General features: G+C 47.1%; 1 protein-coding gene and 1 long non-coding RNA gene across 8 annotated transcripts in view; one reads left to right on the top strand and one right to left on the bottom strand.

The window, feature by feature from the left end:
* APBA2 (amyloid beta precursor protein binding family A member 2) overlaps positions 1 to 25,396 on the top strand; it is a 242,695-nt gene that overhangs the window by 104,376 nt on the left and 112,923 nt on the right. For all 7 annotated transcript variants that reach the window (XM_059371702.1, XM_059371703.1, XM_059371706.1 and 4 more), the window contains one exon: positions 12,064 to 12,117. The gene's annotated coding sequence lies outside the window, so the exon portion shown is untranslated. The remainder of the gene's footprint in view (positions 1 to 12,063; positions 12,118 to 25,396) is intronic.
* LOC132029109 (uncharacterized) lies at positions 933 to 11,658 on the bottom strand. Its single transcript, XR_009407716.1, has 4 exons — positions 11,431 to 11,658; positions 2,725 to 3,182; positions 1,975 to 2,106; positions 933 to 1,842 (listed from the first exon to the last, which is right to left on the bottom strand). It is a non-coding gene; the product is annotated as an uncharacterized LOC132029109 (long non-coding RNA).

The following is a 25,396-nucleotide window of genomic DNA, read 5'->3' as shown; positions in this document are numbered from 1 at the left end:
CCCATTCCACCAGCAGCGAGTGAGGAAGCGAGCCAGGATGGGTTGGAGGGCCCTGGCCTGGGGGTGGCTCCAGGGCGGCTGAGCTTCTTTACCCACCAGGGAGAGGACCCCCTCTAGACCCCCCAAGACAGATTCCTGTCATCTGAGAAACCTCTCACTGTGGAAGGTGTGGGCCCAGGGGATGTGTTAGGAGGGGTTTCAGAGTAGTTTAGAGGGACTTTGTGACCCAAAGCACCCAGGCAACTCTTCAGCCACCACCCTGGGCCAGGGTCCTGCTGACTATATGCAGAGGCCCTGACCTCCCCCAGGCCCCTGCCTCCCTCTGACTTAGTGGCTTCCTCTCTGAAAATGCTGCATCCTAGGAGGGCACCCAGACTCTCAGGCTCTGGTTTGAGGTGTGCTGCTGGCTCTGAAAGAGTGTCTTCTGGGGGCCACAGAGGTGGCCTGGGTGGGGGTTCTGGAGTCAGGGAGTGGGACCTTGTCTATGTGCTGGGTGCTGTGAGTGCAGACCTGGGTATGGGGTCCCCCTCTGAGGGTCTCACAGTGGGTGGTAAACAAGTAGCTGATGCATTCCTTCTTGGGGTGCTGGGGGGTGAGGGGGAGAGAGAGTAGGGTCAGCCCCAGGGCAGCAGGAATCGCATGGCTTTATGAGAGCCAGTCTGTGTTTCTCACGAGTATCTGCTGGCAGGCACCTCTGGGAGCCACATGGCAATCCTGTGAGGGAGGCTTGTAGGAGACTCATTATCCCCATTTCACAGTGGAGGACACTGAGGCTTAGGGTCACAGAGCTATTGAGTCCTGCGCCAGCACTCACCCCCCCCCCCCCCGCCCGAGCCCCTGAGCTGGCCTCTGATTGATTTCCTCCTAAGGTGGGCTGACTGTTGTCTTGAAGGCCAAGGAAGGACTGAGGGAGCTTTAGGATTCTGCTCTGTTTATTTTTCAGATTTTTTTTTTCTTTGTTTGAGAGACAGACAGAAAAAGCACAAGTAGCAGGGAGCAGCAGGGGGAGATAGAGAAACAGACTCCCCACTGAGCAGGGAAACCAGGTGAACACGGATGTGAGGGGATCCCAGGACCATGGGATCATGATCTGAGCTTAACATGCAGACGCTTAACCGACTGAGCCATCCAGGACCTCTCCCCTCCCCCATCCCACCTTCTCTGCTTCTGAGGCAGAGCCTGAGTCTCAGAGTGCTGGGGGGAACATGTTGTGGTTGCAGCTCTTAGGCAAAGGTGGGATGTGAAGTTGGGCCTTGGACTCAGAAGTCTGGCCATCTCCCTGTCTCTTGCCATCTCTGGGCGGTGGGAGAGAAGCCTGGGATACTGTGCAGCTCAGGGCTGAGCTGGTGGTGGTGGCCGGGAAGCTTGGGGGCATCGTGCCATGTGGGCTCATGTCTGAGCCGGGCCTTCACTGGCCGGGAACAGAGGGAGGCCCTGGGCTGTCCTGGTCCCGAGTGGCTGAGCCTGGCCCCGTTTGGTCTGTGCCCACCCTGCACACCTGACCATCGCCGGGCATGGGGGCATCTGTCTCTCCTGTGCCATCTCTGATGCTTTCCCCAACACCTCCAGCATGGCCCATGCTTCCCCTCGCCCCTTCCAGTTCTCACCACATCTTCTTCCTCCTCTTGTCCACTGGGGCCAGCCGCAGAGAGGCGAGGAATGAATGAGCACAGATGCATCCGAGTTCTCAGTGGCCATCTTCCTAACAACAAGTCAGGCTCAAAAGAACAGCGCTGAAAGCATGGCTAGCGTTCTTCTGTCATCTCAACATGCTTTGTTGTTGTTTTAAAAGCAAGCGAGTGCAGAATATATTAAGGGTATCGCTGCTTCAGCTGTCACTTCCTAGTGAGAAAAGTGGTTGTTTCAATTAGAGTAGATTTTGGACATAGTTCTTTGAATGAGTAAATTGCAGAACGTAGCACCAGTTGTGAGCTGATGAAAGAGGATTGACAGTAAGAGTTGTGGAATACTTACGGTGGTTCCTCGGGAATCCCGACACAGGTCGGGTCCGTCAGATTTAATGGGTTCTCACCACTTTTGACTGGATTGGTTGACCCTGACCAACTCAGTGACTTCCAAGGAATGTACCTTTGCTTTTTCTGGAACCTGAAGGAGAGAGGGAGACAGACACAGAGAGAGAGACACACACACATGATGGTGTCCAGATCCTGGCTTCTGGGGAACCCCACCCTTCTCTGATGGCCTCAAGACTGGGGAGGTGTGGTTGAGGAGGAAGGCCACCTGGTGCTACCAGACATCCCCCTGTCCCTGCTGGCCAGCCTCGAAGGCTCAGACACACCCTCTTAGCCTAAAAGGACTCCCTGTTTAAATATATTGATAGAGCAAATCCTTCTGCCTCCTCTTCTGCCCACAGCTTCTCATGACTCTGCACCTTAGATGGGGTTTTTCTAAGTTCCCTATGCCCCTCAGAAGAGAAGCAATTCTCTGATCACCCAGAAGGATGAAGCGCCTGCCTGTCCCACTTCCCTGTCTTTTACTATCCACTATTTCTGACCATTGACCTGTGTGGACCTAACTCAAGTCTTATAGATTCATTTTTTATTATGAAATATTTGACATGCAAAAAGGGAAATAGAATTATGTTCCAAACCCCTGTATACCCTCCACCCACTGAAAGTAGAGAATACTGCTATGCTGGTTATTGCCTTCTGTGTCACCAGTTATGCTAAAACTCAGTGGCATTAAACAGTAAACATTTACTACCTCATGCAGAGAGTCAGTGGGTCAGAATTGGAGCGCAGCTCAGCTGGATGACTCTGTCTCAGGGTCCAGATGTGGGCGAGGGCCATGGTCATCTGAAGGTTTGGCTGGGGCTGGAGGATCCACTTCTGAGGTGACTTCCTGTGGCTGTTGGCAGGAAATCTTGCTTCTTTCGCTAGGAGCCTCTCCACAGTCCTGCTTGGGGGTCCTCACAGTATGGCAGGCAGCTTCCTGCAGAGTGGGTGATCCAAGAGAGTCGTTGTCTTCTTCTTCGTCTTCGTCTTCTTCATCATCTGCTTTGTCTTCTTCGTCTTCGTCTTCTTTTTCCGAGAGAGTCTTGAGAACACCGCAGTGCCTTTTATGATCTGGTCTCCTTAGCCATACAGTGTCACCTCTGCCTTATTCTAGACCCATGTCACTAAGCCCAGCCTGCATTGTAGGAGAAGGGAAGTAGGCTCCACCTTTTGAAGGGAGTGGAAAAGAATTATTTATTTCTCTTATTAGTATTTTTTTATGTTATGTTAGTCATCATATAGTACATGACTAATTTTTTATGTAGTGTTCCATGATTTGTTGCTCGCGTATAATACCCAGTGCTCCATGCAGTCTGTGTCCTCCTTAATACCCATCACCAGACGCACCCATCCTCCCACCCCCTCCCCTCTAAAACCCTCAGTTTGGACCCACAGTCTCTCATGATTCCTCTCCCCCTCGGATTTCCCACAATTCACTTTTCCCTTCTTCTCCTAATGCCCTCCATGTTATCCCTTATGCTCCACACATAAGTGAAGCCATATGAAAATTGACTCTCTCTGTTTGACTTATATCGTTTTTTAAAATTTCTTTTCAGCGTAACAGTATTCATTGTTTTTGCACCACACTCAGTGCTCCATGCAATCCATGCCCTCTATAATACCCACCACCTGGTACCCCGACCTCCCACCCCTCCGCCCCTTCAAACCCCTCAGATTGTTTTTCAGAGTCCATAGTCTCTCATGGTTCACCTCCCCTTCCAATTTCCCCCAACCCCCTTCTCTCTAACACCTCTTGTCCTCCATGCTATTTGTTATGCTCCACAAATAAGTGAACCCATATGATAATTGACTCTCTCTGCTTGACTTATTTCACTCAGCATAATCTCCTCCAGTCCCGTCCATGTTGATGCGAAAGTTGGGTATTCATCCTTTCTGATGGAGGCAGAATACTCCATAGTGTATATGGACCACATCTTCCTTATCCAGTCATCTGTGGAAGGACATCTCAACTCTTTGGTGGACATATTTTAAACCATCATCATTAACCAGTAGAGCTAGATTCCCCTCCCTGACTGCATCCCCTTGTTTCCCACCCAGAAGTAACTACTACTAGAGTTTGGTATGTTTTTTAATTTACTGCATTAGTCAATATACTAAGCCTGTGATTTCTGCATGTCTCTAAGCATTGTGTAAACAATATCAAATTGTAAGTTTTTCTTTCTATAGCTTGCTTTTGTTTTGCCTCACTTTATATGTTCCCATTTCATCCATGTGAAAATGTGTAGCTGTCCTTTATACCTTTTCATGGCTGTGTAGCCTTTCATTGTAAGAACGTAATATGCTCTGTTCTTCATTGGTGGATGTTCAGATGGTTTCCAGTTTCTTGCTGCTACAGACAAGGCTGCTATGAATACTCATGTGTGTGTCCCTATGTGACCACGAGCTAGATTTGTTTAGAATACTTAGCAAGGATCGGAACTGCTGCGGGATAAATGTATGAATCTTTTTTTAAATTAACATATAAGGAATTATTTTCCCCAGGGTACCGGTCTGTGAATCATCAGTCTTACCAAATTCACAGCACTCATCATAGCACATACAGACCCCAATGTCCATAACCCAGCCACCCTAAATGTATGGATCTTTACATTTTCTAGAAGTGGCCACGTTGTTTTCCCAAATGGGTCTATTGATGAGTGCTTCCGCTAGCAGTGTGTGGGTACCCCTTCCCCCTTTTCCCCTGATTCCACTTGGTATTGTCAGATGTTTTAAATTTTTGTTAGTCTGATGGGTGAAAGTGGTGTCTACCGGGGGGGGGGTGTCTCTGCATTTCTCTGCCTGCCAGTAATGTTTATTTCATATATTTATGTGTATTTATTTCATTTTTGATTATTCTTTGAATTACTAGTTCGTACCTCTTGCTCCTTTTATGAATTTTCTTATTGATCCTTCATTTGATTTATATATTATAAATCTCTTCTTTCCCCATTTCTTCCTCCCAACGAAATTTCTTAGGCTGCACTGCCAGGATTAAGTCCCAGCTCCAGAACTTCCTTTTTTTTTCCTTTTTCTTTAAGATTTATGTATTTATTTTTGGACAGAGAGAGAGTGAGCGGCAGGGGCAGAGGGAGAGAGAGAAGCAGACTTTCCCCCTGTGCAGGGACCCCCTTGTGGGACTCGGTCCCAGGACCCTGCAATCATGGCCTGAGCCAAAGGCAGACACTGAACCGACTGAGCCACCCAGGTGCCCCTCATCTCCAGAACTTCTTGTGTGACCTCAGACGTACCACTTAATAACTTTTCTGTGCCTTAGTTTCCTCATCTATAAACGGGGTGACAACAACCCCACTACCTCGTAGCACTGCTGTGAGGATGAAAAGGCGCACCTCTGTGAAATAGTGTCATTACGGTGAGTGTGACATGGGCCCAAAGGACCCTGATGTCCCCTGAATGCTCATATCAGACCACATACCTATATCAACACCTTGCCCGGAGCTTTCTTGAGCACCCTGTCCTCATTTGAAAAGATTGGCAGGTGCTGCTTCTCTCTGGCTCTCAGCCATCTGGGCGACCCTCCCTTCTGCATCCCTGAGCTGCCTGAAGAGAACATGAAATCCCCGCCTCCCTCCAGGGGACGCGGGGGAATTGGAAGGCAACAGACTCCTCGCAGCAAAAATAGAAACTTCATTTGCCTGGGAGAGAATAATAATGAGGAAAGCCCGGCAGATGCAGGCTTGGAAGGCTCCTCTGAACTCTCCCCTCCCATCCCTGGGGCCGGCGCAGACCTGCCTGAGCCCGCCCCACCAGCGGTCCCCTTTGCCCTTCACCCCTCCCTCTTAAGACATCACTTCTGGCTGCAACGTGGACAGCCCTGGCACCGTGTTCTGACTTTCATCCCTCAGCGTTGCACTGTCCTTTCATTCCCCAGAGCCAGGCGAGAACTCCAAACACACACAAGACTGGTTTAATATTGAGAATCATCACAGAACTATGTCAGATGTTGCAGTGTATACACCTCAGCTAAGAAGAGCCCTGGGAGCTGGAATTCTGTCCACGGAGCTCTCAAGGACAGATCTATTGAGAATAAAGCGAGGCTGGGTCAGGGCACCTTTAGTTTCAACCCTGGTGTTAATAAATCAGCTCAACACTGCTGTAAGGAACTCTCTGGCTTGTTTGGTAGGGCCTCAGATGATTTTACATAAAAGCAAATGCAGAAAAAGTAAGTTGACGATATGGGACGTTAGAGCCAGTTGGGTTTAGAGCAAATTTTTAGGTTTTGAAATGGATCGAAATGATCTGTGTCTCTACCCCCAAATCTGCCATCTGTGTGGCTTCACAGGCCCTATGGAAGGAAAGTCCCCATTCAGGAAACTAATCGTGGATAGAGAGTGTTTGCATCGGAGTCTGGAGCCGGGAATGAGGATCTTCCCCAACCAAGGAGTCTGCTTGGCCGGTCACCTCCACACTTGGAAAGATCAGCTTCCAAGAATGGAGAGTTTTGACCATGCCATCAGTCACAATTTGTGCGCTTCTCTTAATAACAATGTATTTTAATAGCCTTTATAGAAGTCCCCTTCTCAGGGGTGCCTGGGTGGCTCAGTGGGTTAAAACCTCTGCCTTCGACTCAGGTCGTGATCCCAGGGTTCTGGGATCGAGCCCAGTGTCGGGCTCTCTGCTCAGTGGGGAGTCTGCTTCCCCACCCCCTCTCTCTCTGCCTGCCTCTCTGCCTACTTGTGATCTCTGTCAAATAAATAAATAAAATCTTACAAAAAAAGGAAGTCCCCTTCTCAAACGAGACCATTGTTTTTGAAACTTTGAGACCATTGAAGACAGATTTTAAAAATCCAGTGTGTTCCCAAAACGTTTGTTCACATGAGAATCTCAAGGTTTGAACTCTTTATTCTAAAGATGCAGCTTTCTTCCCAGGAGGAGAAAAGTAATACATACTGGTGTTTATAAATAGAGTTATTAGCATTTGAAGACTGCTCTTGCAGCTAGCTAGGGGACTGAGTTATCGAAAATTTTGAGATTTTTACTTGTAAACAGCCCATTGGTGTCCACTTAAGCTGGAAGATCCCCCAACTTTCCCATCACTGCTCCCTCAGCCCCTTCCCACCATAACCTGGGCTGCAGCCTTTCTGTTTATCTGGCTCTGAGGACCTGGGCCCCCTTTCTGAGCCCTGCCCCTGTTTTCCTACTACAAATACTGGGGCCAGTATTTGAAGTAGTTCCTAAGGGCCCTCTTTCTTTCTCTTGGAATGGCCTTGCCGTGCCTAACTGAGCACTGTCCTGGTGAGTCCTTCCCATCAGGAAGCAGCAGACCCACAGTAAACTTGGGGAACATTCACACACCCACAGAATCCTCCCTTGTGGTTCCAGCCACACCTGTGGGGACACTGGGCTATTTCATGCTCCATCCCCCTGGGGCAGCTTGGCCGAGCTGTAGTACTGGCTCCCAGGAATTCTCTTCATGCAGCAGCTTCTCTGCCGGATGCTGACCTCTGCCAACTGCCCGTTCCCCTCTGGGAGACAGCCCAGTGCAGATGAGCCCCATCCCACCCTGGGCTGGCCCATGAAGGCCACAGGAGTGTGAACTCCTGTTCCAAGCTCTACATCATGCAGAGGTACTGACAATCGCATGGGCTCCTGGCTTTCAGTGTGGGTTGCAGCCACCGGGCTGGTACTAGAAAGAACCACACCCAAGCTGGCTGTAAGGTGCCACTCACGGGCCCTGTCTTTGATGCGTCCTGACTGTTCCCCCATGATTCTGGCCACCGTTCTCTGCGTAGACCCTTTTCAGCCCTATCCCCAGACCCTCTGCTCAGTGTGGCCAGAGCCTTTCATCAGCAAGCATTTCACTGAATCTGGGTCATTATGGCTCATCAAATTCTTCTACTTATTCCACAATCCAGTTGCAGTCCCAAACCCCCATGCCCAGGGCCCAGCCTCTTATAAAGCACAGGCCTGGCTCTTTGGTTCAAGGAAACGTGCTTCTGCTGGGCAGGGCCCCGGCCACTTTGTAAGGCTGTGAGATCAGCCTTCTGGCCTCCAGGCAGACTTCCTGCCTCGGCTCTGGTCACGTCCATCTCTGTCTACCTCTGTGCCAGGCTTCCTCCCAGGACAGCTTGCAGGGTTGGGAGCCCATCGAACTGCAAGTGTTGCCTTTACTTTGCCAAGAAATTGCTTATAAATTCTGGTTGCGACCCCCACGTCCCCCGGGCACTGCACCGTCCGTGCTGCAGGGTCCCCCTCTCACGGTCTGGGTGGAGGCTTGCTTGAGCTGCTCTCTCAGAGCCTGTGTAGGTTCTCTTCACCTCTGGGGTTTCCTGTCTCAGGGGCCCCCTCCTCAATCATGTGGGCCACTAATGGACCCCGAGGATGGCTCTTGGAGTTGGGGCCTCCCAACGTGTCCCCTGACCTAATACCAAAGGGAAGCAGCAAATTTATGAACTGTCCACTTGAAGCCATGTTTAGGATTTCTGTTTACCTCCCAAGTGTCTGGAAAGGCGGCCTTTCAAAGGCCCTGTGTGATCAGAGCTCCAACTGATTTGCCAGAAATGTGCATGTCGAATAACAGAGAATCTACAATGGCAGTTGCAGTGGGCATCATGTGGGAGAGTTAATTAATCCTGACACCAGATACCGACGCCTCGGCAACAACAGTCGTAAGCGAGCCAAACCGTGTGGTGTTTCAATTCAGGCAGCTGGAGGGCTGTTCCCTGGCAGGATTCTCTGTGCCTGAATTCTGCTGTGGATTCAGTGCCCCTGGCGAGGGCCTGCCCTCCCTTCTGTACTGGTTCCAAAGGCGGTGGGGGAGGGGAGCTCTCCGGACCCCGGGGAATCCAGTCCTCAACATGCTGGCAAAAGGAGCCTTCGTGGAATCTGCCAGGCTCCTGCGGCTCTGTATTTCCCACGTCCCCTGGGAAGCTGCAATACAGGACAAGCTACCCTCCTTCTTCCCCAGATAGCTTGTGGGTGGGCCAGCAACTTGGAAAGTGGAATGTTTAAGTCTTAGGGGGACACTTGTCTACTTCATTGTGTACCAATCCTGGGGCTTGGTAAGGACGAGGAGGTTATTCCAAAAAGGGTTGTGTAGGGTTGCATAGGGGTGCCTGGGTGGCTCAGTCATTAAGTGTCTACCTTCGGCTCAGGTCATGATCCCAGGGTCCTGGGATCGAGCCCCACATCAGGCTCCCTGTTCATCTGGAACCCTGCTCCCTCTGCCACTCCCCCTGCTTCTGTTCCCTCTCTCGCTGTGTCTCTCTCTGTCAAATAAATAAAAATCTTTAAAAACAGAAAACCAAAAAGGGGCTGTGTGTTACCAGAAGAGCAGGTGCTGGGATTTCTTATCACAAGTGGCCACGAGAAACAGGGGACGTGACCTGGCCCTCGATGCCTCCAGAGAGGGCAGAAAGAGGATGGGGACATGTGTGTGGCAGAAATAGGAACAGTCAGGCCGTACCTGGCCGAGAAGAGAAGTCTGGTTGTTCCAAAGTGTAGGTGATTCTGTGTTCATTCCAGCTGCTAAAACGGGAGCGGGCCCTCCCTGGATGTCCCTGGCTAGGTTGGGGGACTCAGGGCCAACAGGAACCAGCTGACCCCGAGGCGCCTTCCCAGGTCTCTGTGCTCCATGACATTGTTGGTTTTTTGAAGGTGAACTGTCTGTCCAGAGGCACAGTTCACCAAAAAATAACACAACCCTGCTTTCGCCAACGCGAGCGAGGGGCCCCGAGAGGGCAGAGAGAGGGCACTGCTCCATGGCCAAGAAAATTCACATTTTTCTTTGGAGGAAATGGAAAGTGATGCTGGGTCCAAGTGGTAGGTGACCTTGCTATTGAGTTAAAATGCTGCTGGGGAAATTAGAGAAGACAAACATGAAAAGAATGCTAATGAGTAGTGGTGGACCAGAGCCCAGAGCCTTGATTCCTTCACCGTCCACGAGGGGTACTTGTGTGATGCCTATAAATAGACACTTAAAAACTGATTCTAAATTGAGTTAAGATGTGGGCCCGTTTCCTCCTATGGAAAAGCGTTATGTAAGGTGCAGAGCTCTGCCCTTTCTCCCAAGGCGGCGTGACGATTCTGTGCCTCTGTAGGGAATCTGTGTGGGGCATATTAGGAACACTCAGGCTACAGATGAATGAGACTCTTGTCCTTTCAAGAGACTCGCAGACTGAGGGCAGGGAGAGGAAGAGCTGTGGCTCCTTCCTCCAGGTGGAGCAATGGGGCAGGCCTCCCCTCCAGGGTGGGGAAGCCCAGCTGAGCCTGCAGACTAGCTCTGAGTTTCCCCGGGAGGCTTCTGGGTTGGGAGGAAGTGGGAGAAGCTAGATCTGTGGACTCGTGGTCACTTCCATGGGCCCACCGTAGCTCTGTGCGATGCGGGTGGCTGTGGGCCTGAGAGAGGAGGGGAGAACATGGGGGACAAGTGGGGAGAATTCTAGCCTATGCTGGCAGTCCAAGGCTTCTGGGCTCTTCCCTGCAGCCTCCTTGGTCAAAATTGCCCAGAGCTGGAGTAGGGGATTCTGGGAGAGGACAGAGGTCCTTCTCACTTAACCTGCTTGAGTTCATAAGAGTAAGGAATCAAGACCCTGTCTTAGGACCCTGTCTTCTTGTCCCTGCTTTACATGTGATAAAACTGGGGCCAGTGGTGTAAAGGGATTGGAAAGGCAACAGAAGCACCGCACCTTGGGAAGAAATGGAACAGCTATGTCAATTTGCCCCTGAGCAGAGGCAAACAGATCACACATATACAAATGGCTTGGTCAGAATGGAAGCATCTTCAGCCTTTAAGGGAGAGCCAATTTTTTTTTCCCCCAATCTTTTAAAAATTATCTGGATTAGAGGTATCTGCAGCGGGCCAGTTTGGGGTGGCAGGAAACTCCCCCAAATTCCCTGATTAAAACCCACTGTTAACAATGTCTATCTAGGGAAATGAGAGTGACTGTCAGGTTTCATTAAAAAAAAGTGTCAACACTGGGTCCAGGAGAGACCTGTGTGATAAAGTAGAAACCTTTGTCTGCCTGTGCCAATAGCAGGCCATATTACCTTCCCCCCAAGAATGATGTCATTCCCTGTGATTTCAGACCCCAGGACCAGACTGAAGATGAACTGTCCAACCAGCACAGCTATTCATGAAATGCTCTTAGACCTTCTGTTCCCAGTAGCTGAGGCCCCTGGGAGGAGGCTGCCATTGGTGTGGTTCTGAAAGGAACAAAGACATTCCTTTATAATGCTTTGTGTCTTCGGCCAAATTGGAGGAAGAAAAGAATTGTTTTAAAAATTTAAATTCCATAGTTAACATACTGTTTTATATTGGGGAAAAAGAGGAATTTGGATGTGATGTTTAAGACCAATAAATCCAATAAATCCCCCTCCTCTTACACCACCCTAGGCTTCCTGCTCTCTGGCGATCAGCTGCCCCACCTTGAATTTCTGATCTAACCCAGAGTCTCACCTTGAGTTCTGGAACGTAGAATATAAGGGACTTCCTCTTCACCTTTCGTCTGCAAAGCTTTCGCTGTCCAAGTGGAGTACGAAGCCTGATGGCCTCTTTTCTGTTCTCTTTGTGAAGCCCCCTTGCCCAAGAGGAAGGGTGAGAACAGGTGAACTTGGGCAGAGCAAGTGCACGGTGGCCCGGTTTTCTTTCTCTTTGCTTTAATCTCTCTTCACCCCCCTCCAGCCCCCACAGACACACCCACCTCCTTCTGAAAGTGTCCCAGAATACCGGCTCTGCACACTGGTGGGGTCAAGCTTTGTTGTGGAGAAATACATATTCATGAGGGCTTTGAGGAGCTTCATTAAAATGCGGAGAGTCTCTCCTGGAGGGATACACAAGCCATGGCTTTATTTGCCCAACAGGATGCTCTTACGGCAATCATTATGTGAGGAATGGCTAAAGAAGCATTTTAATTATTTGTTTCTGGTAATTTGTGATCATCTCATTAGAATGATAATTGGTTCACTTTTTCCAGGTAATTCAAAACCTCTCACTCCTTCAGATGTCTGTATTTGAAAGGGCTCTGTATGAACACCCGTGTGTTTTCGGAAACCCAAGTAATTTCTTCTCTTTCCTTCTGTTTTATTCCAGAAAGATTTCGTCACCTGAAGGTTTTGGGGGACATTACGAAACCACTTGTTTTCGGTAAGAAATCTGAGGGCACCTTGCATGGAGGGAGGTTTTGCTTCGGATTATGTGTGAAATGGAATTGTTTTACTCGAGGGACACAGCCTTTCAGGTGGAACTGGGCATTTGCCACAGCTCCTTATTTTCTGGCTCATCTGCCCACAAGGCGTTTGAGGCTGGGGCTTGATTCCCAGCCACGGAGCCCATGAGCACAGGGCTCTCTGTGGGCACTGATGTTGCCTGGAATACTTTTCCCCGTCACCACCCCCAAGACAATGGCAACATCCCCCTCTCCCATACGTGCCCTCCTCACTATACTAGTGCCTGTGAAAACCGTAGTCCTCACCAGATTCAGGCACTTGTTTGTGTAACTTCCACCTCGATTCTGATTTATACCAAAATTAGCTAGATATCACCAACGATAAATGCCATGCACAACCAACCTTGCAGTATTAAACTGGAGGAATGTTTTGAACCTAACTAGAAGTGCACCCCCGTGAGATACCAGGACACTGAGAGGAAGAATTTAACTTGGATTAGAAAGAGTCCTCCTAAGCTGCTCAGGGAGGAGGGACAGTCCGTGTTGCTGTTGCCCCGAGGGGGAAGCTAGATTGCGGTCCTGATCGCACTGGCCCACGGTCGGCACTCGGTTTGCTCTTGTGAGTAGGACCTACAGCAGCAGATCTGCATGGGTCTTTGTAGCCCAGGTGCCCGCTGAGTGCCTGCGACAAGGGACGCTTGCAGGAGGCGTGTTCTGATTGAAAATGAGTAGGTGTTCTTTCTCCCAGGCTGAGTGGCTTGGTTGTGGGATTGCTGGTGTTAGGAGATGGCGTATGTTTGGAGAACGGCGTGGTGGATAGACTGTTGTTGGAGGCGAGGAAGCTGGGCCAGGAGTGGTCTCTGTGTCTCGATGCCAGAGCAGGTCTGAGCTTCTGATGGATTCCCCGGGTTCTTATGCATTTGTGGGAGGAAGCACTGTTGGGCTTGGCTAGGTTTGCTCTGGGGGTCAGTAGTCCAGAGCATCACAGATAGGAAAGTGGCTTGGGGACTTCCAAAAGAGAGGGAGATTTGGGGTTTCCCATTGGGGAAGCTCTGTGCCAATTCTGAGGGTAAAGATGAAGACCAGCAGGGGCAGGGTTGGGATACCAGAGCATCAAGACCTGGGTCTCAAACCACTGTCTTGCCTCTGGGTTGGCAGAGGGGTCCCAGAAGTAGTTGGAACTGCTGTTTGGGCTTCCTGCAAGAGGCTTCTTTTGTAAGTCGATGCAGATGCATTGATCTCAATTTCTAAAGCAGCCTCTGTCCTACCGGTAGGTCACCGCCCATGAGCCCGGTGCTGTGCATGGGCAGGAATTCACCTGCCATCATACTGGGGGGTGTTCTTGTGACAGATGTCCTGGATGCCTTCTGCAGTGGCTTTACGGGTAGGGAAGAGAACACATTCCTAAGACATTTAAGAGTTGGAACAATCAGCCCCTCTCTCCAAGGAAGCAGAGGGTGAAATGTCAGTGGAGCTGCTTGGCTGCTAATGTGTCTGGGCATAGGAATAAACGAGCAGTTTTCTGAACTTGTCCTTGGCTGTCAGTCTTTAAAGTTCGTGAATTTACTTCGGTGCTCTCAACGAGGCCTTTTCCATCCTGTTTAATTGTAGACTCGTAAACATTCGTCAGCCTCAACTAGAGGAGGTGCGTCACCTGCCCTCAGCTGTGACAACGCTGAAGAGTTTGGGGGGATTCTGGGAAGGGAGGAGATTTCGTGGGTAAGGATGGCTTGTAAAGAGGGAGGTTCTTATGGGGGAGGGGTCTCACAACTGCAGTGAAAATCCCATCTTCTGGGAGCCCCCCGTCAAAGGGCTGGTGCAGTCCGTTGGTCCTCTAGGAGCGGTCCACCGTGAAATTGGCTTCTTGAAGTTTATCTAAATGAAATTGGTGTTGTCGTGGCTTTCTGATGGAGCCACGGGGCAATTCTGTGTTGTGCCTCTAAGGTATAAGGTATTTTTTTCCCTCTGAGCCCAGAAAAGACCTAGTGGGATCTTTATGTATCCTGAAATACTATTAGAGTTTCAAAATCAGCTGCAATAGGCAAGCCGTCTCACTCTCTTTCCGAGAGCGCTCACCCGTCTGCGGTGTAATGGGACTGACGTTTAAGTGAATGTACTCATCATAATTCCCAACAGCTTCCCTGCGGAAGAGCATATTTCTTCTGTGAGAGAAAAGTGGCAACGAGATGGATATTTTTAAATGTCAATTATGCTAGAATGGATCTGTGTGAGGAGAACTGCAGAGAGAAGAGACCCAGGTTTATTTATTTATTTTTTTCTACTGCAAAAGAACTATTCTATAACATCAGAATACCAATACCCAGAGTCTGTGCCTGGCATTTCCTCATAGAAGAACTTGGGGAATATGCTTCCACCCTCGGTAAAACTTTGGGGCTGTGTTCTATTCTCCCTAGCCCAGGAGAATTAAATCCTTGGCCTCACTGTCGTGTGGTATCAATCCTACAGGATCGGTGACTTGGAATTACAGCCGACCCTTGAACAATGGGAGGTTAGGGGTACTGACCCTCACATAGGTGGAAATTTTCAAATAACTTTTGACTCTCCAGAAATTTCCCTATGAATCCCCTACTGGTGACTGGAAGCTTTCATGATAACTGAAACATTCGATTAACACATATTTTTTTATGTTATATGTGCTGTATACCGTATTCATATTATAAGCTAGGTAAAAGAAAATGTTACTAAGAAAATCATAAGGAAGAGAAAGTACATTTACAGTACTGCAGTATATTTATTTTTAAAAAGTACGCATGTGAGTGGACTCTCACATTTCAAACCCACGTTGTTCAAGGGTTTGTTGTTCAAATTTAGTGATTTCCTGAAGAAATGGTGGGAGAATTAATAAGCTATGTTTAAATCCTGGGAAGTCTCAGAAAATATGTTAAGTTAGAAGACATTGCGTTTATGGAAATGGTTCCCTGATATGTCAGCATGTTCTTACATGGAAAAGTGCTATGTAAAATCTGACCAAGAGTCATCCTAAAGTATAAGATCCAAAGAAGGCAGTGAAATTCCCAGCTACTAGATCTTAAAAGAAACACAATGCTGGAATGTTAAGGGGAAGCTGGCATAAGGGTGAGACAATGAGATTCCTGATGGATGTTATTTGTGTAGGGTGGTATTTGTGGTATTTGTGTAGGGAGGACAGAGGAATGGGTGGGACAGGATAGTGAGCCTAATAAACTCTCACATGCGCAGGACATGGGAGGTGTCAGAGATGTGTTATTGATCCAGTGGGGAAGGATGAAGGACGAATGGTTGTCCACATGGGAAGAGAGAAAATGAGATCCCTACCTCACATCATACACACAAGTAAATGCCAACAGAATTAATGACAAGGAAGGGCAAGATAGTAAAATGTATAGAAGAGATTTTCTGTATGCCCTTGAGGTAGGACAAGGTGAGGCACCCACACACAGGCACAGAAAAGGCTGATTAACTAAACACCAATATTAGCGACTTCTATAAGAGCAGACACACTATGTGACATTAAAAGCGAAGTATTACCTGAAGTAAATATCTGAGATACCTTTACTGTATGGGATTAGCATTCTGTCTGTATAAGGAACTCTTTCAAATCCATTAGAAAAGAGACAGTATAATTTTAAAAATTAGCAAATAATATGAAGAAGGAGGAGGTGGGATGATAATGCTGGGGAAGCCCAAAGGGTGTATCCATGGATATTGTTACTACCCACACGTGCTCCTGTGTACTTGAAAAAACTGATAAAGAAGAGGGTTTGTGTCACACCTCGCTCTGTGCCCACACAAACCTCTCTGCTCTTGTGTTGTGTGTCCCTCTGGCAGGGTGATCCTGCTCCTATTTACTAGCTAATCCTCCAACTCAGCTGGAGCTGCTGGCTTCCTAGGCTCACCTTTTTATAGATGGTTCTGCATTCGTGTCATTGAAATGATTAAGACTTCTTTTTTTCTTCCCAGCTTTATTGAGGTAAAACCAGTAAGCAAAAAAACCACATCGTGTATGCAGTTTGGTGAGTTTAGACATAGGAGTACACTAATGTTACTGTCACCACTATTCAGGTAAATGAACTTATGTATCACCTCCAGAAGCTCCCTTGTGCCCCTTTGTTTTTTGTTTATTTTGCAGTAAGAGCACCTAACCTGAGATATGCCTTCTTAAACATTTTCTGAACTACAATCCTGTACTATAACTGTAGGCATTACGGTTCACAAAGGTTCTCTAGAACTTAGTCATCTTGCCTAATGGAGACTTCCCACCCAATCAGCAGCTCCGCATTACCCCTCCCCTCAGCCCCTGACAGCCACCATTCTACGTCTACTTCTGTTCCTTTGAAGACTTCAGATATAAGAGGAATCATGCAGTATTTGTCCTTCTGTGATGGGCTTACTTCACGTAGCATAATATCCTCCATGTCCATCTGTGGTGTTACAAATGGCAGGATTTCATTCATTTTAAAGGCTGAATACTGTTTCCTTGTACATATATACCTCATTTTCTTTATCTGTTCATCTGTTGGTGGACATTTGGATTGTTTCTGTATCTTAGCTGTATGAGGCAGTCTTTGTACACTGGTCTGCCCTGTTGTTTCAACAGAAGTGTCTCCATGGGTCCTTTTTTTTTTTTTTTTGGCTCTGTGTGGCCAATTGCTCTTCTGTGTGCTTCTCCCCATCTTGAAAGACAAGGCTCATGGGCCACCTGCTTTGAGGTCTTTGTTGGACATTGAAGCCCCATATGTGTCTGCTCTCTGCTTTCCTGCTGTGCTGCTGATCTCTCTGTGGACTTGCAAGCCCGCTTGTTCTGCATCCTTCATGATGTCCTGCCCAGTGCCTAGTGGGTAGTAGATGTTCTGGAAGGCTGTGATCATCATATAGCTCTAATTTCTTAAACTTCCAGAAGCTCCTTGTCCTCAGCTGTACACGGGGACTCATGGTTTTTGGGGGTGGTTATGAGAATGAACCACATCATGGGTGGAGAGCACATGGCATGTGATAGCTCCCCAATATTATTGGTGTCCTTCCCTGGAGGAGCAAAGGGAGGGCCTGGAGCTGGTCATTATTTGCTTTCAGGCGGTATGTGTGTTTTCAAATACTTGAAAATGCCTGCTCTGACACCTAACTTTTTTTTTAAGTTGCACGTTAAGAGAAAAAAAATTTCATCAACACCTTTTTTAAAAGATGAAAAATGTGTTAAGAAAATAGCGGGATGAGCTGCTACTAGGTTGAGCGCAACATAATTAGTGTGATTAAATTGAAGGAAGTTAGCCATTACTGTATGTAACTTTTTATTAATGACATTCAGATCTAATTAATTAGACCCAGTTCCAATTATAATTACATGAGTATGTAAGCTGGCGTTCTCAAACTGTGTTCTGTGGACTCCCCTGAGATGTTCCTGAAAATAGTAATCTGCATTCAGATGAGGCTGGGGACGTGCTGTGTGTACTGCCCCCTCTTGGAGCATCCCAGAGCACCATCATAAAGCCTTTTGAAGTCCTGCAAGAAAAGAGCTTACTTAATTCTACTTAACTCATCGTTTTCCAAACTGATTTGGACCACAGGTGTTTCTAGATACACAAGGAAGTGCTAGTTGAAGCCAGAACAATTTTTATACCATAGCTTGTGCTTGGAATGGTTGAAAAACAACATCTATGTTTATGGAATGGTTCCCTAAGTCTTCCAGAGGAGCCCTGCGGGGGGTCTCCCCTATTGTGGCTGAGCAGGCTGCCATGAGTGTTGCTTTCATAGAGTCTGGAACCACGAGAGATTCACCTCCTTTCTTGGACAAATCACTTAATGTCCTTTGGTCAGTCTTCAGGGAAATATGGTGGTGTCCCACTTGTCCTTCAAGGTGGCTGTCAAGGTGAAAGTTAACAATTAGAAGTGCCTGGATTGGCTCCTGGGCTGTGGATGGGCTCCCATGGTTGTTAGCAGCCTTGGCAGAGACCCTCACTTATGAGGAAGGCCATGTCATTAACCATACCCTGGTCTCAGGGGTCAGGGAGGAAGCACCACTCATGCCCTGGCAAGGTGTTTATGGGAGATTTGAAGGTATTCATTTTCTCTGACCTCCACCTGCTCCGTGTGGTTGAAAATCCATGTATAACTTTTGACTCTCCAAAAATTTACCTACTAGTAGCCTACTGTTGACTAGAAGCCTTACCAGTAACATAAATAGTTGATTAACGCATATTCTGTATATGTACTATGTACTGTATTATTACAATAAACAGGCTAGAGAAAAGAAAATGTTATTAAGAAAATCATAAAGAATAGAAAGTACATTAACAGTACTGTACTGTATTTATTGAAAAAAAGTCTACACATAAATGGACCCATTCAGTTCAAACCCATGTTGTTCAAGGGCCAACAGCAGTTTGACTGGCTTGACAGAGGAGCCAAAGGATGAGGTAGCAGAGGCCAGACTGTCCTGTTCAGATGGCCACAGAGAACTCTGACAGGACTTCACCAGAGGGCTGACACATAGGTGTCTGTTGAAGGCAAGGGGAAGGGTGAAAGGCTCAGGTACTAGAGGCTCCTCATATGGTTCCTGAGGAGAGATGAGGTATTTTGAGGAAAGGCTGGTAGGGTGTGGAGGAAGAGCTGGCAGAGCCATGTGGTGGGAGCAAGAGGTGGGAATTCAAAGGGAGAGAAGACCATATTTGAGGTGGAAAACGAATGGTCGAATTACTACTTCAGGGAGGACCACAGAGCTTTTGAGGGGGTGGGGGTGAGGCTGATGAGTCCGGCCCTTAGCCAGACTGGCTGAGGCCATGGGTGGGGATGACCTCCATGAGGAGTGGAGGATTGCAGAGGGGAGTGAGGAGCCTGAGAAGAATGTCGGGGAAAGTGAGTGGGAACCAGGAGGGAAGGGTGTCGAGGATTTTCAGTGATGAGGTGGGAGTTGCTGGACCACCATGAAGGATTTTTAAAAAACAGAGAAAGTGGCTGTGGGATTTTTCTTTTGCATGAACATGGACGAAGGAGGGGAAGGAGGCAAGAAGGGAAAGGGGTGGGCACAGAAGGGAACAAGGTATTTTTCTGTGGAGGTGGAAAATTGATTGTTGAGTGCAGTTCACGGATGAGGAGAGAACAGACGCAGCATGTAACAGACAAGCGAGGAGGGAGAATGGAGCCTGGGTGCCCATGAAGAGAGCTGCTTTCTGGAGGGAGCTGATGGAGAAGACCCTGAGGCCTTTCTGGCCATGACCTCTGTTCTCTCTGGGAGGCAGGAGTCAGTCTGTGAAGAGCAGAAAGGAGTCACCACGATGGATGTATGGTCAGCACCTGCGTTCGTCTTTGAACAAGTGTCTCCAGTAGTGGAAAGTGTCCTTTGGGAGGCTGGATTTGACTCATCCGGCTTCTGAAAGCAGTTCCCAAAGACAACAGACCTCCACCACCATTTTGAGCCCTGAAAATGTGGACTATCTGAATGGCCTCCGCAGGTCCTGCCTGAGGAAAACAACACTCGTCAGGGTGTTTGTCTGGCTTTTTTGTCTATACTCGGCCTTGACAGTCTTGACTTCGGGTCCGGTAGCGACGTGGGCACGTCGTGTGACAGGAGCTCTGGGATGTTGTTCCAGGCTGAGAGACTTGTCTGTTGCCAAGGAAAATCAGCTCCTACACACGACACAGTGAGACTTCATGTCAGAAAATCCATCAGCTCTGGCGAGCGATTAGCTTCGGGATAAATCATAGCTTCCTTCCCTTCCTCAGGCTTCTGGGGGGAAGGGGTGGGGTGTAGACTGGAGTTCACCAACCTTAGCTGTGCCCATATTCATTGCTCTGTGGGCTGCTTATTGAATCCAAGGATTCTTTCAGGCTCTGAAGCCACCAGGCTGCCTCTGCTTTCTCTGTGAGGTCCTGTGTTGGCACCAGGCAGCCCCCTGCATGGAAGGTACCTTGCAGGTGGTTTCACTTCTTCTGCCTGCACACTCCTTCCTCATCTACCTCAGACCCAGAGGCAACAGGAGCGGCCTGTGATTGAGCACAGTGGTGTGCCAGACGTAGAATCAGGCTTCATCAGAGCTCCTTAAACCGTGTAAGCAGATGCGGTGATTTCCATCTTACAGAGAAGGGAGGCTTCTGGGCACGAGGTCTTAGGCAAGGCCGGACAGTACGCCGCTGAGCTGGGCACTGTGGGGCACAACATCACAACATCGTGAGTGAAGCATGCGGCTCGCCCCTCCTCACCCTCCCCTGCAGACTCGGAGGCACCAGCCTGCCTCCTGCCCTTGGTGCCCACAATCGTGGTTACCGCCCCTCGGCAGGGGGAGGACACCCAGATGGCCCCGGAGCCCAGCCCTGCTTTGATGGGAAGGTTGCTTTGTGACCTGATGCCTCTTTGTTTTCTCATCCAGCAGAGGACTTGGGGAGGGGTGAAGAGGGAGTGTAATGGGCGGAGAGCTCAGGTTTGCCAGAGAAATGGGTTCTGGGCATGGATGGGAGTGGTGGACCCAGGACAGTGTGAATGTGCTTAATGCCACTGAACCGGACCCCTAAAAACGGCCTAGATGGTAAATTTTATATTGTTTATCTTACCGCATTTTGAAAAAGAGAAGGAACCCAGCCCAAATCCGTGAATGTTATTAAAAGCACAGGGCTGGTCACAGAGACACTTAACCCACGGAGGTTCTACCTACAATTATTCTTCACGGCCCTGAGGGCCTGCCTTCCCATCTTTGTGGGACTTGGTGTTCTGTCTCTCCTCTCTCCTGTCACTCGGCTCCACATGTCATCAAGACCGTGTCTCTGTCCTTCTCCGGCCTGGCTCAGGTAGGAAGCCGTTCTCTGTGGTGCTTTCATCAGGATGGACTGTGTGTATGTGTGTGAGAGAGAGTGTGAGAGTGTATATAAGTCTTTGTGTGAGTGTATGTGTCTGTGTGTGTGTTTATGTGAGTGAGTCTCTGTGTGTGAGTGCGTACAAGTCGAGCATGTGTCTGTATGTAAGTGTATATGAGGTTTGTGTGACTGTGTCTATGTGTGTGAGTGTGTATGAGTCTGTGTGTGTATGTGTCTGTGTCTGAGAGTGTGTGAATCTGTGAGTATGAATCTCTCTCTGTGTGTATAAGTCTGTGTATGTTTTGTATGTGAGTATAAGTGTGTATGAGTCCAATTGTGTGTCTGTGTCTGAGTATATGTGAGTGCCTCTGTGAGTGCATATGAGTCTATGAGTGTGAGTCTTTGTGCGCATGTATGTGAGTGTGAGTCTCTCTGTGTGTATAAGTCTGTGTGAGTATGTGTGTGTATGTGAGTGAGTATAAGTGTATGTGAATGTGTATGAGTCCGATTATGTGTCTGAGTGTATGTGAGTGTGAGTCTCTGAGTGTGTGAGTGTGAGTGTGCATGCATGTATGTGGGTATGAGTCTCTGGGTGTGTGTGTGTATGTCTGTGTGTGTAGGGGAAGTAAGCTGGAGCCTTCTTCCAGATGATGAACCATCAGAAGTAAGACTAGCCTGGGTGCCCTCTCCAGGGACCTTACCCCTATGGAGCACCAGGGCCTCAGAGAGAAGGTTCCAGGAAGCCTGACTCACAGAAATGAGGGCAGTGTTTACACTGCGGTCCTGCCTGGACAGCAGGCACTGGTGCCTCAGAATGGAATCTGAAGGAAAACCTTAAAAGATGAGCCCTTGCCCATAATATGGCGGCTTCTCTAGTCTCATCTGAATTGCATTCCTCTTCCTTCCCTGTAACAGTCCACACCCCATAATGACCACTTGGACTTACTAAGAAAGTTGACTGAAAGCAGGAGGCGGTGCTGGAGACTCACCTTGTCAGAGCCTCTGTTGATTGCACAGTGCACAGGACCAGCAATAGAGACCATATTACTTTTTTCAAACATGTTTTTCAACTTGGTTAAATGAACAGAAAGTATAAAAATCCTGTGTTGATTACCGTGAATTTTTTCAAAGTGAATACATCTGTGTAACTATCATCCCATGAAGAAAGGAAAGCATCTCTAGAAACCAAGACTCCCCCCTCGCCTTCTCTCCTAGCCACATTCCCACTTACCCCAAAGTAACCAGAATCTTGTCACCAAATACTATTTTTGCTAATTTTTGAATTTTTGAGTAAATGAATTTCTACAGCTTGTACCCTTTTGTCGTAGCTTCTTTCACTCAATGAGAATCATGCCTGGTGTTGAGTGGGCAGTAGCTGATGGGTTTTCACTGTCATGAAGTTGTATATTGTGTAAATATACCGGAATTTATTAACTCTACTTTTGATGGAAATTTGAATCTTTTCCAGTTTTTGGTCATTATTGCTGCTGGGAACATTCTTATATGTTTGGTGCACACGGGTGATGGCATTTCTGTTGCTCTACTTAGGGGTGGAGTTGGTGGGTCATAGGTCATGGGTATGTTTATATTTTAGTGAACACTACTGATGAGTTTTCTGAAGTGGTTTTAATAAATTTCACCCCCATGTAAGTGTAAGAGTTTTAGTTGTTCCACATCCCCCTGTGTTGCCATTTTGACATTGACTCTGGTGGATGCAGAGTGGGATCCTGTGGTTCTAATTTGCATTTCACTGAAAACTAATGATGTAGAGTATGTTTTTTAAAAAATATTTTTGTAGTTCCTCTGGGTATCTTCTTTTGTAAAGACTCACCTTCCTGTGCGAGTCCTTGGCTCGTTTCTCTGTTGGGTTTTCTTTCTCTTTGTGCTTTGTAAGATTTCTTTACACGCTCAGTGCCTGATGACGTTGTTAGATGCCAGCATTCCATGTATTTCCTTCGTCTCCCTTTCCCACTTTTAGTGGTATCTTTAGGTGAAGAGAAAGCCTAGCTTGCGAATCATTTCCTTTAAGGTAATTTCTTCTTGTGCCTTGTTTAGGAAATTTATGCATACCCAAGAACATGAAAACATTCTTCTCCTTCTAGAAGCTTTATTGTTTGAACTTTCACTTTTAGATCTAAGTCCACTTGGAGTTGATTTTTTCATATGGTGTGAGGTAGACATTGAGATTCAGTTTTCTTCCAGTGGAATAAAGGTCTGACTCTGCCTTTTGGTGTTTGACTGCTGGCTACTTTCAAACCCTACCTCCTGCTTTTCTTTCTGCCCGCCTGTGGGAAAGCTAGTCAGAAAGCTGGCATATAATCTTGAGTGGTTATGGTGGGAAGTTTAGACAGCATCATCCTAAGCCTCCGTATGCACACTCCTCTGTGGCCTAACCACCATGGCCACTCAAGACATTTTTGGACTGGCTTTTGTGCCTGCCATATTCTCCCCAGAAAGACCAATCTGTGAGTCATTCATCTCTTCATACCCTTTTGATAACTGCTGAATCACCGATCTCAACACCCAAACCAATTTTGTATGGGAAAGTAGATCCCATGCTCCCTGTTGTGATCACAACACACTACAGTATTCCAAATTGTGAGTGTGTGTGTGTGAGACTCTGTTCAGCTCTGCAGGGGTCTGTTGGTCTATCCTTGTACCATTACCACCAATACCACAATATCTTAATTACTGTGATTTTATAATAAGTATTTACTTCTGCTCCTTCAGTTTTTTTTTTTTCCCTAGATTATCTTGTTGTATTGGGCCCTTTGCATGCCTATATAAAATTTAGAACCAACCATTCCATCAATTTCTATACAGACACTTGCTCACAAAATCTGACTGAGATTTTGATGTGAGTCCTTTGAATTATAGATTCTTTAAGAGGAAGTTGATACCCTTATAATGTTGTCTTCCAAACTGTGAACCTGTCATTTATTTCTCTTTGAGTTTAAATTTTCCTGATACATTATATAGTTTTATATGTACAACATCTTCTGTTAGATTTCTTCCAAGGTATTTGGGTATTGTTTTGTTTGCTGTTGTTATTTCTGTCAAAAGTGTTTTTTTTTTTAAATTCTGTATTATAATTGCTTTCCACAGGTGTTTATAAATGTGATTGTTTCTTATGCGTTTCCCTTATATTTAGCAACTCTGTTAAATTCATTTATTAGTTGTAATAATTTATTTGTAAGTTCTTTTAAATTTTCTACATGTATAATCATGTTGCCTCTGAATACTGAGAGGTTTTTGTTTTTTTTCCTTTTTGTACTGATTACAAGCCCCTGTTCAATAATTCCCCTCTTGGGGGAAAATCTTTCAGTATGTCACTTTGAATTAAACTGGTTGCTTTCAATTTTTTTGTGACTAGTATTTACAAGAGTAAGAAAGTTCCCTTTTATTTCTAGCTTGCTATGGATTTATCATGAATGGGGTTTAAATTTTATCAAATACTTTTTCTGCCTCTAACGAAATCCACAAATATTTTCCCTTTAATTAATGTGGTGAATTATCTGATTGATTTTTGAATATTAAACCAACCTTGCATTTCTGGACTCAATCCCACTGATTTCTGTTATGATATAATTTTTATGTATAAGTCTTTTTGATTTAATAATTTCTAATAGTTTTTTTGCAGCTGTGTTTAACAGGGATTTTCCTGTAATTTTATTGTCATATAATGTCAAGGTCAGGTTTTTGTGTCAAGAGGATGATGACTCTATGAAGTGAGGTGGGCAGTATTCCCTCCTTTTGTGTTCCCTGGAATATTGAGGGGCAATATTAATGTTTTCCTCTCTTTCTTCCTTTCCATTTCTCCCTCCCTTCCTGGCCTTCCTTCCCTCCTTTCTTCCTTCCTCTCTTTCTTTCTTTCACATTTTTAAATTGATTCATTTGAGAGAGCGCTCCAGCACACACGCAAAGGGAAGGGTCAGAGGGAGAAATAAACTCCCCTCTGAGCACAGAAGCCCTCAGGGACCCTGATTCCAGGACTCGGAGATCATCACTCGAGCCGGAGGCAGACACCCAACTGACTGAGCCACCCAGGGGCTCTTTTCTTTCCTTCCTTCCTTCCTTATTTCCTTTCTTCCTTCCTTCCTTCCCTTTGGATTTTTTTTTTTTTTTCCATCTGGTTTCAGGTTTGCTAAGTTGTGTTTCAGGAAGCTGTACTTCCTGAATGTATAAACATGGTCACAATTGTTTGTGTAATTGTATAATGTCCATCATTATCTTTTACAAATGATATCTACCTTTTCATTTCTGATACTGTGATTTGTGCATGCTGTCTCTTCCTACCTTCCATTTCCACTTTTATCAGTCTTGCTAGGGATTTATAAATTTAATATTCCCATGGGGCACCTGGGTGGCTCAATTTGTTGGGTGCCCAACTCTTGGTCTCGGCTCAGGGCTTGATCTCATGGTCCGGAACCCCACCTCAGGCTCCATTCTCAGCGAGGAGACTGCCAGAGATTCTCT

The sequence above is a fragment of the Mustela nigripes genome, chromosome 13, assembly GCF_022355385.1.
Source record: "Mustela nigripes isolate SB6536 chromosome 13, MUSNIG.SB6536, whole genome shotgun sequence".
In the NCBI taxonomy this organism is placed as follows: domain Eukaryota; kingdom Metazoa; phylum Chordata; class Mammalia; order Carnivora; family Mustelidae; genus Mustela; species Mustela nigripes.
Note: the sequence above shows the minus strand (reverse complement) of the source record. Positions and strands in the feature narration are given on the sequence as shown.